This window comes from Globicephala melas, chromosome X (assembly GCF_963455315.2).
Source record: "Globicephala melas chromosome X, mGloMel1.2, whole genome shotgun sequence".
In the NCBI taxonomy this organism is placed as follows: domain Eukaryota; kingdom Metazoa; phylum Chordata; class Mammalia; order Artiodactyla; family Delphinidae; genus Globicephala; species Globicephala melas.
The window spans coordinates 65,104,823-65,126,110 of NC_083335.1; the positions used below are offsets into that span (position 1 = coordinate 65,104,823).

Sequence of the window (21,288 nt, forward strand, 5' to 3'; positions counted from 1 at the left end):
GCTTCCGTATCTTGGCTATTGCAACTAGTTCTGCTATGAACATTTGGGTGCATGCATCTTTTCAAATTAGAGTTTTTGTGTTTTCTGGATATATGCCCAGGAGTGGGATTGCTGGATCATATAGTAAATCTATTTTTAATTTTTTAAAGAACCTCCATACTCTTCTCTGTAGTGGTTGCACTAATTTATATTCTGACCAGCAGGGTAGGAGGTTTCCCTTTTCTCCACACTCTCTCCAGCATTTATTACTTGTAGACTTTTTAATCATGGCCATTCTGACTGGTGTGAGGTGAAACCTCATTATAGTTTTGATTTGCATTTCTATAATATTTAGCAATTTAAGCATCTTTTCATGTACCTGTTGGGCATCTGTACATCTCTAGAGAAATGTCTGTTTAGGTCATCTGACCATTTTATGATTAGGTTGTTTGTTTGTTTTTTTTATATTGAGCTGTATGAGCTGTTTTATTTTAGAACTTAATCCCTTGTCAATCAAATCATTTGCAAATATTTTCTCCCATTCTGAGGGTTGCCTTTTTGTTTGTTTATGGTTTCCTTTGCTGTGCAAAAACTTTGAGTTTAATTAGGTCCCATTTATTTATTTTTGTTTTTGTTTCCATAATTCTAGGAGGTGGGTCAAAAAAGATCTTGCTGCGATTTATGTCAAAGAGTGTTCTGCCTATGTTTTCCCCTAAGAGTTTGATAGTATCTGGCCTTACATTTAGGTCTTTAATCCATTTTGAGTTTATTTTTGTGTATGGTGTTAGGGAGTGTTATAATTTCATTCTTTTACATGTAGCTGTCCAGTTTTCCCAACACCGCTTGCTGAACAGACTGCCTTTTCTCCATTGTATATTCTTACCTCCTTTGTTGAAGATTGATTGACCATAGTTGTGTGGGCTTATTTCTGGGCTCTCTATTGTGTTCCATTGATCCATATGTCTGTTTTGTGCCAACAACACACTGTTTTGGTTACTGTATCTTTACAGTGGTGTCTGAAGTCTGAGAGGGTTATGCCTCTATCTTTGTTCTTTCCTCTCAGGATTGCTTAGGCAATTCTAGGGCTTTTGTGGCTCCATATAAATTTTAAGATTATTTGTTCTAGTTCTGTGAAAAATGTCATGGGTAATTTGATAGGGATCACATTAAATCTGTACACCTCTTTGGGTAGTATTGACATTTAACAACATTAATTCTTCTAATCCAATAGCATGGGATATCTTTCCATTTTTTGAATCCTCTTTAATTTCCTTTATTAATGTTTTATAGTTCTCAGCATATAAGTCTTTCACCTCCTTGTTCAGGTTTATTCCTAGATTTTTTTTTGGTGTGATTTTAAAAGATATTGGTTTTGCGGGGGGGGGGGTTCTTGGTTTTTTATTAGGAAAAAAAGTTCATTTAATGAGCTCCAGGGAACACTCAGCCTGCTGCCATACTAACTCATGAATTACAATGGATTGCTGGTAAGCAAGACAAGAAAACAGGGAACAAACAAAACAAACAAAAATCAAGACATTGTTTCTTACTGAACTCTTCTCAAATGAGATCAAGGAATTATGGTTAAATGCCACAGCTGTAAATCATTTCTGCTCCTAGAGAGGTTAGAAAGGGCTTATAATATTTACCCTTTTTTTTCAGACAGAATTTAGGTCTGAGCAAAACCTTTTGTGTCCTCCAACCTCAAAGTTTATTGGGGATGGAAGTCCAAATTTGCTGTCACATACCATAAAAAGAATCTCATGAGCAGAGAGTCAAACTAATTTTGGAATATATGAATTATGCCCAGTGGTATTTTAAATAGATTTTAAACTAAAATATATAAATAAATTTTTACTAATCTATATGACTCTGGGTTCTGAAACTTCTACATGTCACATGCATGACACATAACACACAATGTCAGCCCCAGGACAGAGAAAACACTCCAATGAAGCAAGCCAAAGAAACAAGTTTCAAACAAGGTAAAGTGATGTGTAGACAAGGAGTTTTCAATTCTTTCCTGTCATGCTGAAGCTTCCAGCTCCTGAATAACAACACATGTTTCCCTTGCCCTAGACACCCAAGAGTATGTCTCCTCTCTTGGGCATAAGAATCTCTAGAGTTACATATGTGTAGTAAACAGTGGACCCAGCTGGCATACTCACAATGACCAAATTGTGTTGATCGTACTTTAAACCAATACATCACTCCACGATGAAGATGCAATAAATGATATATTTGCTTTCCAGACATGAATGAGATGCCTTACTGGATATACTTCAGGAAGGCCAGAGAAACTGGAATAATTTACTGGTGAATTTCTTTCAGGATAGCCCATGATTTATCTAGAATATAATCTTTACATATCTGGATCCTTCAAACTAGACCAAAGGGAAAATCTGGGCTGCAAGGCTCAATTAGAAATGTGGGATGCTGCTATGCTGAAAACCAGTGTTCCCTGACCTGTATCTTCTGAGACTAGAACCCAGTGTGGTGGATGACCAATTCATGAGTTTTTTTTTACATTCCCTTTCTGATATTTCATTGTTAGTGTAAAGAAATGCAACTGATTTCTGAGTGTTTAATCCTGTTTCTTGCTACTTTGCTGAATTCATTTATTAGATCTAATAGATTTTGTGTGGAGTCCTTAGGGTTTTCTATATATAGTATCGTGTCACCTGCATATAGTGACAATTTTACCCCTTCCCTTCCAATTTGGATACCCTTTATTTCTTTTTCTTATCTCACTGCTGTGGCTAGGACTTCAAATACTATGTTGAATAGAAGTGGTGAGAGTGGGCATCCTTGTCTTTTTCCAGATCTTAGCAGGAAGGCTTTCAACTTTTCACCATTGAGTATTGTGTTGGCTGTGGGTTTGTCATAAATGGCTTTCATTATGTTGAGATATGTTTCCTCTATACCCACTTTGGTAAGAGTTTTTATCATGAACATATGTTGACTTTTATCAAGTGTTTTTTCTGCATCTAATGAGATGATCATGTGGTTTTTGTCTTTTCTTTTGTTGATGTGGTATATTACATTGATTGACTTGCCTCTTTTGAACCATCCTTGTGAACTTGGGATGAATCCCACTTGGTCGTGGTGTATGCTCTTTTTTCTGTGTTGTTGGATTTGTTTTGTTAATATTTTGTTGAGAATTTTGCATCTATATTCATCAGACATATTGGCCTGTAATTTTCTTTTTGGTAGTGTCTTTATCTGGTTTTGGTATCAGGGTGATGATGGCTTCATAGAATGACTTTGGGAGTGATCACTACTCTTCAATCTTTTGAAAGAGTTTGAGAAGGATTGATATAAGTTCCTTGTATGTTTGGTAGAATTCTCCAGTGAATCCATCCATTCCTGAACTTTTGTTTGCAGAGAGTTTTTGTTTTTTACAAATTCTATTTCAATTCTAGTGATTGGTCTGTTCAAATTATCTATTTCTTCCTGATTCAGCTTTGATGGGCTGTATGTTTCTAGAAACTTGTAACTTTCTTCTGGGTTGTCCAATTTGCTGGCAAATAATTGTTGACAGTATGCTCTTATGGTTCATTGTATTTCTGTGGTATCACTTGTAATTTTTCCTCTTTCATTTCTTATTTAGTTTATTTAGGTCATCTCTCTTTTCTGTTTGGTAAGCCTGGCCAGAATTTTGTCAACTTTTTTTATCCCTTCAAAAAACCAACTCTTGATTTTATTGATTTTTTTCTACCTTAAAAATTTTTTCTATTTTTATTCCCTCTCTGATCTTTATTATTTCCTTCCTTCTGATGACTTTTGGTATTGTTTGTTCCTCTTTTACTACTTCTTTTTGGTGGTAGGTTAGGTTGCTTATTTGAGATTTTTCTTGTTATTTGAAGAAGGCCTGTGCCATTATGGATTTCCCTTTTAGGACTGCTTTTGCTGCATCGCATAGATTTTGTGTGGTTGTGTTTCCATTGTCATTTGTCTCTAGGTATTTTTAAATTTCCTCTTTGATTTCATTGTTGGCCCATTGGTTTTTCAGTACCATGTTGTTTAGTCTCCATGTAATCAATTATTTAAATTTTCAGAATGACTTTATTACTTATTTTAAAATTCCAGATGGATCAATAAACATTTATATTTAATAAGTGAATTTGGTAATTTTAATGCACACAAAATTGATAAACCAAAATATTTTATCTCCATATACTAGCCAACAAACAAGTGGCAAATTATATAAAAAGTTATCATTTAAATTTACATCAAGTAGCAGAAAATACATAGGACTCATGTAAGTAAAACTGAGTGAGATATCCACACTGAAAACTTTCAAGATATTGCTAATCCATGTAATCTTTTTTTTCTCACTTATATTTCTGTGGTTGATTTCTAGTTGTATGCCATTGTGATTAGAAAAATGCTTGAAATACTTTCTATCCTCTCCAACTTGTTGAGGATTGTTTTGTGTCCTAATACCTGGGCTATGCTAGAGAATGTACCATGTGAGCTTGAAAAGAATGTGTATTCTGGGTTTTTTTGATGTAATGTCCTGAAAATATCAATTAAGTCCAACTGTTCTATTGTGTCATTTAGGACATCTGTTGCCTTATTGATTTTCTGTCTGAAAAAAAAAGCTGTCCATTGATGTCAGTGGGGTGTAAAACTCTCCTACTATTATTGTTTTCCCATCAGTTTCTCCCTTTATGTCTGTTAGTATTCATTTTATGTATTTAGGTGCTCCTATATTAGGTGCATATATGTTAATGAGTGTAATATCCTCTTCTTTTATTGATCCTTTTATCATTACATAATGTCCTTCTTTATCTTTCCTTATGGCCTTTGTTTTAAAATCTATTTTGTCTGACATGAATATTACTACCTCTACTTTCTTGTCATTTCTATTTGCATGATATATCTTTTTCCATCTCCTCACTTACAATCTATGAGTGTCCTTTGCCCTAAAGTGGGTCTCTTGTAGGCAGCATATTGTAAGTCCTTGTTTTATTATCCAATATGCAACTCTATGTTTTTTGATCTGCTCTTACAGAAAAACCTGAACAAATTTTTGGCTAACCCAATATTTATTGCCATTTTAAACCATGTTTTACAATTGATTTTGTATTTCTTCTTTGTTCCTTTCTTTATATTTTTGTTTTCCCTCCTCTGGTTTGATGGTTTTCTTTTGAATTATGCTTAACTTCTCTTCTTCTGGATTTTTGTGAATCGATTTTATGTTTTTGATTTGTGGTTACCCTCATTTTCAAGTGTGTTGGCCCATTAATATATCTACTTGCTTTAGATTGGTAGCAATATAAGCTCAAACACATTATTTAAAAACCTGTATTTTCTTTTTTTTATTTAAATTTTTTTTAAATTTTTGTCTGTGTTGGGTCTTCATTGCTATGTGCAGGCTTTCTCTAGTTGTGGTGAGAGGGGGTTACTCTTCCTTGCAGGTTCACAGGCTTCTCACTGTGGTGGTTTCTCTTGTTGCAGAGCATGAGGTCTAGGCACACAGGCTTCAGTAGTTGCAGCATGCAGGCTCTGTAGTTGCACCATGCTGGCCTTAGAGAGCATGGGCTTCAGTAGCTGTGGTGCATGGGCTCAATAGTTGTGGTTCACAGGCTCTAGAGTACAGGATCAGTAGTTGTGACACATGGGCTTAGTTGCTCTGTGGCATGTGGAATCTTCCCAGACCAGGGATGGAACCCTTGTCCTCTGCCTTGGCAGGTGGATTTTTAACCACTGCACCATCAGGGAAATCCAAAAAACCTACATTTTCTTATTCTCCTTCCCACATATTGTGATTTTGATGTCCTATTTTACGTCTTCATGCTTAGCCTTTTGCTGTTCATTGTAGTTATAATTGTTTTCACAAAAAATTTTATTGCTTTTTAAAATCTATGTATTGGCTTATTTCAATGATCTACAATATTTTTATAGATTTGCTTTTCCTATTTGATTTTTCCTTTCCTGTATATTCTTGCTTCTTTTCTTTTCTTTTAGAGAAGACCTTTCAATATTTCTTTTAGGATAGGTTTAATATTGCTGAATTATTTTAGTTTTTGCTTATCTGAGAAATTATTTACCTCTCCTTCTGTTCTAAATAATAATCTTCCTGGATAGGGTATCCTAAGGTGTAGATTGTTCCCTTTCAGGAGTTTGAATATATCTTGCCACTCTCTTCTGGCCTGCAGAGTTTCTGTGGGGAAATCAGCTGATAGCCTTATGGGGGTTCCTTTGTAACTGACTCTTTATTTTTCTCTCACTAATTTAGAATCCTCTATTTTAAAATTTGCCATTTTAATTATGATGTGTCTTGGTACAAGTCGGTTTGGGTTCATATTGTTTGGGACCTTCTGTGCTTCTTGTACTTGGATATCTTTTTCCTTCTTTAGATTGGGGAAGTTTTCTTCAAATACATTTTTGATCCCATTTTCTCTTTCTTATCCTTCTTGGATCCTTATTATGAAATAAGAGAATAAATTACATAAATAATAAAAAAAATTTAACAAAGAAAATCTAAGGACCATATGGTTTCACTGATGAATTCTACCAAACTTTTAAAATGAGAATTAATACCAATCCTTCTCAAACCCTTCCAAAAGAATAGAAGAGGGAGTACATCATAACTTGTTCTATGAGACTATCATTACCTTTATTACAAATGCAGGAAAGGACATAGCAATAAAAGAAAATTGTAGACTACATACATTATGAATATAGATGGAGAAATTCTCAACAAAATACTAGCCAATCAAATCCGGAAGCATACTAAAAGAAATATAAACCATTTCAAAGTTAAGATTATCAAAAATGCAAGGGTGGTTCAGCATATGAAAATCAGTCCATCTTTGACACTACAGTAATAGAATGAAGGCATTAAAAAATGTGATCATATTAAATAATGCAAAAAACCCCACAACTGATGATATTCAACACGCTTTCATAATAAAAGCACTTAGCAAAGTAGGAATAGAAATGAACTTCCTTAAGATGAAAAGGGCTTTATGAAAAATCCACAGGTAACGTCATACTCAATCATGAAAGACTAAAATCCTACCCTTAGGATCAGGATCAAGAAAAGGATGCTCATTTTCATCCCATATATTCAACATTGTACTAAAGTTCTAGAGAGAACAATTAGGCAAGAAAAAGAAATAAATGGTATATAATTTTAAAAGGAAGCCGTAAAACTATCTCTAGTCATAGATGACATGACTGTATATATAAAAATCCTAAAGATTTACCAAAAAGTCTATTAGAGCTAATAAAAAATTCAAGCAAAGTTTCAAGATACAAAATCATCAAACAAAAAAATCAGTTACATTTTCATGTATTGGCAATCAACAACCCAAAAATGAAATTAGTAAAGCAATTCTATTTAAAGTAACATTAAAAATAATAGCATGCCTAGGGATAAGTTTAACTAAGGAAGTATAAGACATAAACACTGAAAATACAAAATGTGCTGAAAGAAATTTTAAAAGTCCTAAATAAATGGAAAGACATTCCATATTCATGGATTGGAAGCTAATATTTATAAGATAATAATACTGCTGAATGTGATCTACAGATTCAGCGCAGTTGCTAGAAAATACCAACAACACTTCTGCAGACATGAAAAAAAAAACAATCCTAATATTTATATAGGAATGCAAGGGGCCCTGAATGACCAAACAGTCTTGAAAAGAAAGAACAAATTTGGAGGATTCATACATCTTGATTAAAAACTTACTACAAAGTTACAATAATAAAAAGTGTCATGCTAGTATAAGGGTAGCCATATAGATCTATGGAATAGAATTGAGAGTCAACAAATAAATATCTGTTGTCAACTGGTTTTTGAAAAAGATGTCAGGACCATTCAATGAGGAATAATAGCCTCTTCAAAAATGGTGCTGGAACAACTGGATATCCACATGCAATCCAATAAATTTGGACACTTACCTCATGCCATATACAAAAAACGTTTTTAGTGGTTTAAAAGACTGAAATATTAGAACTAAAACTTTAAATTCTTAGAAGAAACATGGGGATAAATCTTCATGACTTCGTATTTGACAATGGTTTCTTTGATATGACACTAAAAGTATGAGCAACAAAAGACAAGAATAGATAAATGGACTTCATGTCATTCTCAAGAGAGTTAAATGACTACATATAGAATGGGAGAAAATATTTGTAAATCATGTATCTGATAAAGGTCTAGTATCCAGATTACATTTAAAAAAATCTTATAGATGATCTTATTTACAAAGCAGAAATAGAGACACAGACGTAGAGAGAGAATGTATGGATACCAAGGGGGAAAGGGGAGGATGGGAGGAATTGGAAGGTTGGGACTGACACATATACACTATTGATACTATGTATAAAATAGACAACTAATGAGAAAATACTGAATAGCACAGGGAACTCTATTTAATGCACTGTAGTGACCTAAATGGGAAGGAAATCCAAAAACAGAGGGGATATATGTATAGCTGATTCATTTTGCTGTACAGTAGAAACTAACACAACATTGAAAAGCAACTATACTCCAATAAAAATTAATTAAAAAATAAAAAGGATAACCATCAAGGACCTACTGTATAGCACAGGGAACTCTGCTCAATATTATGTAACAACCTAAATGGGAAAAGAATTTGAAAAAGAATAGATACATGTATATGTATAACTGAATTACTTTTCTGTACACCTGAAACTGACACACTTTGCTGTACACCTGAAACTAACACAACTTTGTTAATCACCTATGCTCCAATATAAAATAAAAAGTTTTTTTTAAGTCCTTAAGGACCTAGAGGGGTGGGATAGGGAGAGTGAGAGGGAGGCTTAAGAGGGAGGGGATATGGAGATATATGTATACATATAGCTGATTCACTTTGTTGTACAGCAGAAGCTAACACAACATTGTAAAGCAATTATACTCCAATAAAGATGTAAAAAAAAAAGGAAAGAAAGTCCTTAGTTTTAGCTCAAATAGGAGATCACATTTTCTAAACTATAATAGTAATACAGTATGTAAGCACAGAAAGGGGAAATAAGAAAATTAACTAGAAAGACACACCATTAAATTTGCTTAGAAATTAAGAACAGATGTTTGATTTTAGCTACCTAAGACAACTAAAAACAGAGAAATTTGTCAAACTTTGCCTTTTACTGAAAATGTATGAATTATAAAGTGATCAAAACTAAAAAAAAAAAAAAAAAGAAACTCTTACGACTCAAAAACAACAGAAAGAAACTATCCAGTTTAAAAATATATGAAGTTTTTCTGCCTATTTTTAAATCAGGTTGTTTTGGGGTTTTTTTGATGTTGAGTTGTATGAGCTGTTTATATATGTTGGATATTAATCCCTTGTTGGTCATATCATTTGCAAATATCTTCTCCCATTTATTAGGTTGTCTTTTCATTATGTGGATAGTTTCATTTGCTGTGTGAAAGCTTTTAAGTTTAATTAGGTCCCATTCATTTATTTTTGCTTTTATTTCCTTTGCTTTAGAAGACAGATCCAAAAAAAATATTGTTGCAATTTATGTCAAAGAGTCTTCTGCCTATGTTTTCCTCAAGGAGTTTTATAGTATCCTGTCTTACATTTAGTTCTTCAACAGGCATATGAAAAGATGCTCAACATCACTAATCAGGGAAATGCAAATCAAAACCACAGTGCTATATCACCACACACCTGTCAGAATGGCTATCATCAAAAAGAACACATATAACAAATGTTGGCAAGGATGCAAAGAAAAGGGAACCTTCTTGCACTGTAGATTGAAATGTAAATTGGTGCAGTCATTATGGAAAACAGTATGGAGATTTCTCAAAAAACTAGAAATAGAACTATAATGTGACCCAGCAATTCCACTCCTGAGTATATATCTGAAAAAACCAAACACATTAATTCAAAAAGATACATACACCACAATGTTCATAGCAGCATTATTTACAATTGCCAAGATATGGAAACAACCTAAGTGTCCATCAACAAATGAATGGATAAAGAAGATGTGATATATATACACACACACACACACACACACACACACACACACACACACACACACACACAATGGAATACTATTCAGCCATAAAAAAGAATGAAATTTTGTTCTTTGCAGCAATATGGATGGACTTGGAGGGCATTATGCTAAGTGGTATTATTCAGACAAAGACAAATACTATATGATGTCACTTATATGTGTAACCTAAAAAATACAACAAACTAGTGAATATAACAAAAAAGAAGCAGACTTGCATATATAGAGAATAAACTAGTGGTTACCGGTGGGGAGGGAGGAGGGGAAATATAGAGGTGAAGGAGTGGGAGGTACAAACTATGGGGTGTAAGAGAGACGCAAGGATGTATTGTACAACACGGTGAATATAGCCAATATTTTGTAATAACTGTAAGTGGAAAGTAACCTGTAAAATTTATATAAAAAATGTACAAAGGACTTGAATAGATATTTCTCCAAACATGATATACAAGTGACCAATGAACACATGAAAAGATACGCAATATTATTTGTCATGAGGAAAATGCAAATCAAAACCACAATTAGATACCACTTCACAGCTAACAGGATGACCATAATTAATAAAAAAGAAAATTATGTGTTGGTGAGGTGTGTGGAATGGGAACCCTCATACACTGCTGGTGGGAATATAAAATAGTGCAGCCACTGTAGAAAGTACTTTGGCATTTCTTTGATTAGAGTTGATTCTTAAACAATATGAGTTTCAACTGCATGAGTGCATTTATATATGGGCTTTTTTCAGTAGTAAATACTATAGTACTACATGATCTGCAGTTGGATGAATTGGCAAATGCAGAGTCATGTATATAGAGGAACCACAAATATGGAGGAATTGTGTATATGGAGGTCCAACTATAAGTTATATATGGATTTTCAACTTTGTGTAGGGTCAGTACCCCTAACCCCCACATTGTTTAAGGGTCAACCATAGTTAAACATAGGATTATTATACAACCCAGCAAATCTACTCATAGGTATATACCCAAAAGAACTGAAAACAGGTTTTCAAATAAAAAACTTGTAGAGGAATGTTCATAGCAGCACTATTCACAATAACCAAAAGGTGAAAACAGCTCAAATGTCCATCAGCTGTTGAACAGAGAGACACAATGTGGGATATCTGTACAATGGAATACTATTCAGCCATTAAAAGGAATAACGTATTGATACATGGTACAATGTGTATGAACTTTGAAACTACTCTGCTAAGTGAAAGAAACTAGACACAAAAGCCACATATGTTTGTAGTTATGTAAAATATCTAGAATTAGCAATTCATAAAGACAAAAAGCAGATTAGTGGTTTCCAGGGACTGGGTGAAGAGGTAAATTGGGAGTGACTGTTAATGAATATAGAGTTTCTTTTTGCCATAACAAAAAATTCTGTAACTAGATATTGGTGATGGCTGTACAACACTGTGAATGTATTTAATACCACTGAATTCTATACTTTAAAATGTTTAAAATTGGTACAATTTATATTATATATATTTTAGCACAATAAGAAAACATTATCTCATTTTTCCCTATTTCACAAATCAGATACACATCTCACTGGACTGAAATCAATGTGTTGGCAGAGCTGCTTTCCTTTCTGGAGGCCATAGGAGATACTTTCTTTCCTTTTCCAGCTTCTAGAGGCATCCAGCATTTCTTAGCTTGTGCCTTCCTTCCTACATCATGAAAACCAGCAGCGTAGCATTATTTTAACCCTTCTTTTGGTATCACATATTTTTCTCTGGACCTTCTATTCTGCCTCTTTCTTCCACATTTGTATATCCTTGTAATTACCTGTGGGCCCACTTAGATAATTCAGGATAAGCTCCCTATTTTAAGGTCACCTAATTGGCAACCTTAAGTCCATCTACAATTTTAATTTCCTTAGCCATGTATCCTAACAACTTTAGAGGGCCATTATTCTGCTTAACATACCCAGCAATTCCACTCCTAGGTATATCCCAGAGAATTTAAAACATATTTCCAGGTAAAAAACTTTCACACAAATGTTCATAGCAGCATTATTCATAATTGCCAAATTGGAAACAAACTAAATGTTCATCAACTGATAAATGGATAAGCAAAATATGGTATATCTATACAATATAAATTATTCAGCCACAAAAAGGAATGAAGTACTGACGTATGCTACAATATGGGTGAATCTTGAATATACTATGCTAAGTAGAAGAAGCCAGATGCAAAATATCACATAATATATGATTCTATTTATTTGAAATGTCTAGAATAGGAAATCTATGTACACAGAAATTAGATTAGTAATTTCTGGAAGGAAATTTCTGGTGGAAAAAGAAAAGTGGGGAATAATTGCTAATGGGTACGGAGTTTCTTTTTAGAAAGATGAAAATGTTCTAGAATTAGATAGGGTTAGTGATTACACAACTCTGTGGATATATTAAAAACTACTAAAATGTATATATTACAATGGTAAGTTTACAGCATGTGAAATGTGTCTTTATAAAACGGAATCATCTTAATAAATTTTACATTAATTTTATGTTGAAAAGATAACATTTTGGATATATTTAGTTAAATAAAATATAAAATTTAAATTAAAAAAAGAACAGTTACATCAGCATCATAGCAGCATGAAATGCTCTTTGTATCTCACTTCCAATCTATTGATAAAACCAATAAAACTTCCATAACTCAATGAAGGTTTCTCAGTCCAACACACCAGGGTGTCAGAGAATTCCACACATCTGTACATCTAAAGGTGGGTGGACTGGAACACATAGAGGAGGCAGAACAAGGGGAACAACAGAGGTGATGCCTACGACCCTAGTTCTCCTGCTGTGGTGACTGAGCCTACAGCCCCAAAGAACCTAGTAGCAGCAGGAGAGGTGCCCCAGACAACTCCAGCCTCCTAGCCATTGCTGCACCCACAGCCACAGGGAACCAGGCAGCCACAGCAGCAAGGCCTGTGACCTGATCGTTCCAGTTACAGAGATGCCTGTGACCCTGGCCACCCTTCCAACAGTTATGGCACACATGAACCTGACAACCCTAGACTCAGCAGAGGCATCCGTGACGCTGGCTGCTCACTACCTTTCCCTCTCCCCCCACAGCAGTGGAGTCCGTGACCCAGGTGACACCAGATGTGCTGAAAGTACACACCATCCTGGAGCCCTAGGCAGTGACAGCAGCAGCATTGGTAGCAGCAAGGCACGAGTGACCCGGAAGGCAAAAACAGTGACAACAAGGGCACCAAACAGCACCTCTGGCAGAGGCAGTAGAAGGTGAAAAGTGCCAATACTCAAAAATAGCCAGAGGCAGCTCAGGTAAGAGAAACCAAAAACTTGTGCTATACTGCCACCTACTGAAAAATAAAAAGAAAGGCCTGTAATTACTAATCTTGAATTGTTAGAATCAAGTAAAACTTTTTACCTAAAGAAGAGAGGTGTTTGTGGCTTTAAAGATATCAACAGAGCAACAACTCATCGAGCACCATGAAAAACCACAGTAACATGGTATCACGAAGAGAAAATGACAATTCTTCAGAAACCAAACTTAAAGTCACAGAATACTGCAGTTTAACTAATAGAGAATTCAAAATAGGTGTCTTGAAGAAACACAACGAGCTACAAACAAACTCCAAAAGACAGTTCAAGGAGCTCAGAAATAAAATTAATGAGCAGAAGGAATACTTTACCAAAGAGATTGGAACTCCAAAAAAGAACCAAAGAGAAATTCTGGAGCTGAAGAACTCAATAAATGAGACAAAGAGAGCATTAGAAAACATTGGAAATAGAGAAGATCTTAAGGAAGAGAGAATTGCGAGCTTGAAGCTAGAAATCTAAAATGATACAGGTAGAAAAGGAGAGAGAACTAAGATCGATCTAAACACAATAAGTTCCATGAGAATTATCTCACAGCATTAGGAGGGGTATCATAAGAATAATGAGCTTCCCAGGAGAAGAAAGTAGGAAGAAAGGAGAGAGTTTACATATTTATTTTTTCTTTCCAGTTAGGCTACTTGACTAGCTTTTTTAAAAAAAATACATCTTTATTAGAGTACAGTTGCTTCACAATACTCTGTTAGTTTCTTGTTCAACAAAGTGAATCAGCCATATGGATACATATATCCCCATATCCCTTCCCTCTTGAGCCTCCCTCCCACCCTCCCTATCCTACTCCTTTAGGTGGTCACAAAGCACCGAGCTGATCTCCCTGTGCTATGTGGCTGCTTCCCACTAGCTATTTTACATTAGGTAGTGTATATATATCGACGCTACTCTCACTTTGCCCCAGCTGCCCCCTCCCTCCCGTGTCCTCAAGTCCATTCTCTATGTCTACATCTTTATTCATGCCCAGGCACTAGATTCATCAGTACCATTTTTTTCTTCTTAGATTCCAAATATATGTGTTAGCATACAGTATTTGTTTTTCTCTTTCTGACTTACTTCACACTGTATGACAGATTCTATGCCCATCCACCTCACTACAAACAACTCAATTTCGTTCCTTTTTATGGCTGAGTAATATTCCATTGTATATATGTGCCACACCTTCTTTATCCATTTATCTGTCGATGGTCACTTAGGTTGCCTCCATGTCCTGGCTATTGTAAACAGTGCTGCAATGAACACTGTGGTGCACGTCTCTTTTTGAATTATGGTTTTCTCAGGGTGTATGTCTAGGAGTGGGATTGTTGGGTTATATGGTAGTTCTATTTTTAGTTTTTTTAAAGAATCTCCATACTGTTCTCCATAGTGGTTGTACCAATTTACATTCTCACCAACAGTGCAGGAGGGTTCCCTTTCCTCCACACCCTCTTCAGCAATTACTGTTTCTACATTTTTGATAATGGCCATTCTGACAGGTGTGAGGTGATACCTCATTGTAGTTTTGATTTGCATTTCTCTAATAATTAGTGCTGTTGAGTCTTTTTCATGTCCCTCTTGGCCATATGTATGTCTGCTTTGGTGAAATGTCTATTTAGGTCTTCCACCCATTTTTTAATTGAATTATTTGTTTTTTTGGTATTGAGTTCCATGAGCTGTTCATATATTTTGTAGATTAAACCGTTGTCCGTTGTTTCATTTGCAAATATTTTCTCCCATTCTGAGGGTTGTCTTTTCATCTTGTTTATGGTTTCCTTTGCTATGCAAAAACATTTAAATTTCATTAGGTCCCATTTGTTTATTTTTGTTTTTATTTCCATTACTCTAGGAGGTAGGTCAAAAAAGATCTTGCTGTGGTTTATGTCAAAGAGTATTTTTCCTATGTTTTCCTCCAACGGTTTTACAGTGTCTGGTCTTACATTTAGGTCTTTAATCCATTTGGAGTATATTTTTGTGTGTGGTGTTATGTAGTGTTCTAATTTCATGTTTTACATGTAGCTATCCAGGTTTCCCAGCACCACTTATTGAAGAGGCTGTCTTTTCTCCATTGTATGTTCTTGCCTTCTTTGTCATAATTTAGTTGACCATTCATGTGTGTGTTTATCTCTGGGCTTTCTATCCTGTACCATTGATCTATATTTCTGTTTTTGTGCCAGTATCATACTGTCTTGATTACTGTAGCTTTGTAATGTAGTCTGAAGTCAGGGAACCTCATTCCTCCAGCTCCGTTTTTCTTTCTCATGATTGCTTTCACTATTCGGGGTCTTTTGTGTTTCCATGTAAATTGTGAAATTTTTTGTTCTAGTTCTGTGAAAAATGCCATTGGTAGTTTGATAAGGGATTGCATTGAATCTGTAGATTGCTTTGCGTAGTATAGTCATTTTCACAATACTGATTCTTCTAATCCAAGAACATATGTTTCTCAATCTGTTTATGTCATCTTTGATTTCTTTCATCAGTGTTTTATAGTTTTCTGAGTACAAGTCTTTTGCCTCATTAGATAGGTTTATTCCTAGGTATTTTATTTTTTTTGTTGCAATGGTAAATGGGATTGTTTCCTTAATTTCTCTTTCTGATTTTTTGTTGTTAGTGTATAGGAATGCCAGAGATTTCTGTGCATTAATTTTGTACCCTGCAACCTTACCAAATTCATTGATTTGTTTTAGTACTTTTCCGGTGGGATCTTTAGGTTTTTCTATGTATAGTGTCATGTCATCTGCAAAGAGTAACCATTTTACTTCTTCTTTTTCAATTTAGATTCCTTTTATTTCTTTTTCTTCTCGATTGTTGTGGCTAGAACTTCCAAAACTATGTTGAATAAGAGTGGTGAGAGTGGACATCCTTGTCTTCTTCCTGATCTTCGTGGAAATGCTTTCACTTTTTCACCATTGAGTATGATGTTTGCTGTGCGTTTGTCATATATGGCCTTTATTATTTTGAGGTAGGTTCCCTCTATGCCCATTTTCTGGACAGTTTTTTTCCATAAATGGGTGTTGAATTTTGTCAAAAGCTTCCTCTGCATCTATTGAGATGATCATATGGTTTTTATTCCTTAATTTGTTAATATGGTGTATCACATTGATTTATTTGTGTATATTGAAGAATCCTTGCATCCCTGGGATAAATCCCACTCGATCATTTATGTTTGATCCTTTTAATATGTTGTTGGATTCTGTCTGCTAGTATTTTGTTCAGGATTTTGCATCTATGTTCATCAGTAATATTGGTCTAAAATTTTCTGTTTTTGTGATAACTTTTTCTGGTTTTGGTATCAGGTTGATGGTGGCTTCAGGGAATGAATTTGGGAGTGTTCCTCTCTCTGCAATTTTTTGGAAGAGTTTGAGAATGATAGGTGTTAGCTCTTCTCTAAATGTTTGTTAGAATTCGCCTGTGAAGCCATCTGGTCCTGGAGTTTGTTGGAAGATTTTTAATTACAGTTTCAATTTCATTACTTATGATAGGTCTGTTTATATTGCCTAATTCTTCCTGGTTCAGTCTTGGAAAATTGTACTTTTCCAAGAATTTGTCCATTTCTTCGTGGTTGTCCATTTTATTGCATATAGTTGTTTGTAGTAGTCTCTTATAATCCTTTGTATTTCTGTAGTGTTAGTTGTGATTTCTCCTTCTTCATTTCTCATTTTATTGATTTACATCCTCTCCTTTTTTTTCTTGATGAGTCTGGCTAAGGTTTTTCTTTATCAGTTTTGTTTATTTTCTTAAAGAATCAGCTTTTATTTCATTGGTCTTTGCTATTGTTTTCTTCATTTCTTTTTCACTTATTTCTGCTCTGATCTTTATGATTTCTTCCCTTCTACTGACTTTGGGTTTTATTTGTTCTCCTATCTCTAGTTGCTTTAGGTGTAGGGTTAGATTGTTTATTTGAGATTTTTCTTGTTTCATGAGGTGGGATTGAATTGCTATAAACTTCCCTCTAAGAACTGCTTTTGCTGTATCCAATAGGTTTTGGTTTATCATGTTTTCATTGTCATTTGTTTCTATGTATTTTTTATTTCTTCTTTGATTTCTTCAGTGAATAGCCCCCACGCAAATGAGTAGGATGTGGGGGGACTGAGGGGGAAGGAGAAGAGTAGGATGGACAGGACCAGAGCCCCTGAGGGGTGACTGAGAGAGGGAGAGGTTCCCATGCCTGGAGAGACCCTCGGGGACTCAGATCATGAGGGAGTGTGCCCAGATTTTCCCCTGCTCAATCAGCCATGGAAGCCTTCCCAGCTCTTTGGCTGGGTCCTACACTTTCAGAGATCCCCTCTGGGTCAGGTTAGTCCTGGCAGTTTAGGAGGGAGGCCAGGAGAGACCAGGAGAGGCAGGTGTGAGGGGCCCTCTAGGACTGGCGGAGGGGGAGAACAGTGGAGGACTTTTGCCCCATCCACTCAGGCCCCGGGAGCCTGCTAAGCTCCCAGGCTGATCTCCCACCCTACAAAACCCCTCCAGGCCACGTGGGTCCTGGGGACATAGGAGGGAGGCCGGGAAGATCAGGAGAGGCATGCAGGAGGGGCCCTCCTGACCAAGGAGCACAAGAGAGGAGCTATGGGCATTTGCTCCACCCACTGGGGCCTGGGGAGCCTGCTGGACTCCCAGGTGGGGTACCCCACACTCTGAGACCAGAGGTGGGAGGCACACCTGGGCCCCTTCTGTTCAGCTGAGCCTAACCCCCACACCCCCACACCCCTGCACACACACCCCCAAGGTCTTCTCCAGACCTGTGGGTCCCAAGCATAGGACCCATCACCACCCAATCCTCACCTCTGTTTAGGGTCTGCCCTCCACAGCCAAGGCCTTTTCCACCATTTTGGGTTTTTTTTTTCTCCTCCTCTTTTTTATTATTGTAGTTCTGTTTTACCTTCCAGTTATTGTTTCATCTATATTTTAATTTTTATATTTTTCCAACATATCTGTTAGTTTCCTAGCCTAATTTTATTTTTTTAATTTGTTATTGCTCTCCTTTTCTTTCTTTCTTTCTTTTTTTTTTTTTTTGGCCAGCACATGCTGCTTGCAGGATCTTGGTTCAGGAGCTGGAGAACTGGCCAAAGCTCCTGAAGTGGGAGCTCCAAGTCTGAACCACTGGACTAACAGAGAACCTCAGACCTCAGGGAATATTCATTGGAGTGAGGTCTCCCAGAGGTCCTCATCTCAGTACCAAGACCCAGCTCTACCCAACAGTCTACAAACTCCAGTGTTGGAAGCCTCAGGCCAAACAACCAGTAAGACAGGAACATAATCCCCTTCATGAAAAAAGGAAAAAAATGAGACGGCAAAAAATGTGTCACAGATGAAGGAGCAAGGTAAAAACCTACAAAACCAAATTAATGAAGAGGAAATAGGCAATCTACCTGAAAAAGAATTCAGAGTAATGATAGTAAAGATGATCCAGAATCTCAAAAATAGAATGGTGACCTGGACTGAGAAAACACAAGAAATGTATAACAAAGATATAGAATAACTAAAGAACAAACAGAGATGAACAACACAATAATTGAAATGAAAAATACTCTAGAAGGAATCAATAACAGAATAACTGAGGCAGAAGAATGAATACATGAGCTGGAAGACAAAATGGTAGAAATAACTATTGAGGAACAGAATAAAGAAAAAAATAAAGAGAATTGAAGACAATATCAGAGATATCTGGGACAACACTAAACACACCAACATTCGAATTATAGGGGTCCCAGAAGAAGAAGAGAAAAAGAAGTGTTCTGAGAAAATATTGGAAGAGATTATAGTGGAAAACTGCCCTAACATGGGAAAGTAAATAGTCACCCAAGTCCAGTAAGTGCAGAGAGTCCCATACAGGATAAACCCTAGGGGAAACTCACCAAGAAACATATTAATCAAACTAAAAAAAATTAAATTCAAAGAAAAAATATTAAAAACAGCAAGGGAAAAACAAAAATTAACATACAAAGGAATCCCCATAAGGTTATCAGCTGATTTTTCAGCAGAAACTCTGCAGGCCAAAAGGGACTGGCACGATATACTTAAAATGATGAAAGAGGAAAACCTACAACCAAGCTTAGTCTACCCAGCAAGGATCTCATTCAGATTCAATGGAGAAATCAAAAGCTTTATGGACAAGCAAAAGCTAAGAGAATTCAGCAGCACCAAATCAGCTTTAAAACAAATGCTAAAGAAACTTTAGGTGGGAAACACAAGAAAAGAAAATGACCCAGAAAAAAAAAAACCCTCAGAATAAGAAAATGGTAACATACATATCAATAATAACCTTGAATGTAAATGGATTAAATACCCCAACCAAAAGACACAGACTGGCTGAATGGATACAAAAACAAGACCCATATATATGCTGTCTACAAGAGACTCATTTCAGACCTAGAGACACATACAGACTGAAAGTGAAGGAATGGAAAAAGACATTCCATGCAAATAGAAATCAAGAAAAAGCTGGAGTAGCAATAATATCAGATAAAATAGACTTTAAAATATCTTGGGTCACAAATCATCTTGGGTCACATCTTGGGTCACAAATCAAGCCTCGGAAAATTTAAGAAAATTGAAATCATATCAAGCATCTTTTCTGACCACAGCACTATGAGATTGGAAATCAATTACAGGAAAAAAACTGTAAAAACCACAAATACATGCAGGCTAAACAGTGCACTACTAAATAACCAAGAGATCACTGAAGAAATCAGAGGAGAAAATTTAAAACTACATAAAAACAAATGACAATGAAAACACAACGACCCAAAACCTATGGGATGCAGCAAAAGCAGTTCTAAGAGGGAAGTTTTTAGCAATTCCTCTCACTTCAAGAAACAAGAAAAATCTCAAATAAACAAACTAACCCTACACCTAAAGCAACTAGAGAAAGAATAACAAAGAAAACCCAAGTCAGTAGAAGGAAATAAATCATAAAGATCAGAGCAGAAATAAATGAAATAGAAATGAAGAAACAATAGCAAAGATCAATAAAACTAAAAGTGGTCCTTTGAGAAGATAAACAAAATAGATAAATCCTTAGCCAGACTCATCAAGAAAAAAGGGAGAGGATGTAAATCAATAAAATTAGAATGAAAAAGGAGAAATCACAACTGACACCACAGAAATACAAAGGATTATAAGAGACTACTACAAACAACTATATGCCAATAAAATGGCCAACCACGAAGAAATGGACAAATTCTTGGAGAGTATATTTTTTAAAATAACAGCTGAGAACTTCTGAAACCTGGGGAAAAACTGAATATACAAGTCAATAAAGCTAAAGAGAATGCCTGCTTATCTCAATACAAGACTTTCTCCAAGAAATGTTATGTTAAAATTGTCCAAAATCAACGACAAATAAATAATTTTAAAGACAGTCAGGGAAAAAAAGAAGGTAACCTACAAAAAAAAAAAAAAACCAACTAAGCTCTTAGCAGATTTCTCAGCAGAAACCCTACAGGCCAAGAGGGTGTTGAAGGATATTGTCAAAATACTGAAAGATAAAAACTTTCACCCTAGAATACTCTATCTAGCAAAGTTGTCCTTCAAATGTGAAGGAGAAATAAAGGTTTTCTTAGACAAGTAAAAGATGAGAGATATTGTCACCACTGGAATTGCTGTACAATAAATGTTGAAACAAAACATTTCTTCTACCAGAAACAAAGGAGCAAAAGTACACAAAACTTTGAGTAAGTTGACAGAATCAGAAAATTGCAACTTTTTAACAAAATAGGTTTTTAAACACTTAATTGTAGCATAAAGGTTAAAGGGAAAAATCAGTAAAAATAATAATAGATACTTCAATTTGATAACAAGCTCACAACATAAAAATGGATAATTTGAGACAATAAAACCATAAAAGGGGAAGACAAAAAGGTTTCAACCTTAATAGGCAAATGAAAGTAAGATGCTATCCTTAGAAAAGGAAAGTTTTATCTATGAGACATTTTATACAAGCCTCATGGTAAACAAAAATC

At 35.4% G+C, this 21,288-nt stretch overlaps 1 long non-coding RNA gene across 1 annotated transcript; it reads left to right on the plus strand.

Moving 5' to 3' along the window:
- Positions 1–13,087: 13,087 nt before the first annotated feature.
- LOC132594573 (uncharacterized) lies at positions 13,088–19,549 on the plus strand. Its single transcript, XR_009560779.1, has 2 exons — positions 13,088–13,285; positions 18,347–19,549. It is a non-coding gene; the product is annotated as an uncharacterized lncRNA (long non-coding RNA).
- Positions 19,550–21,288: the final 1,739 nt, after the last annotated feature.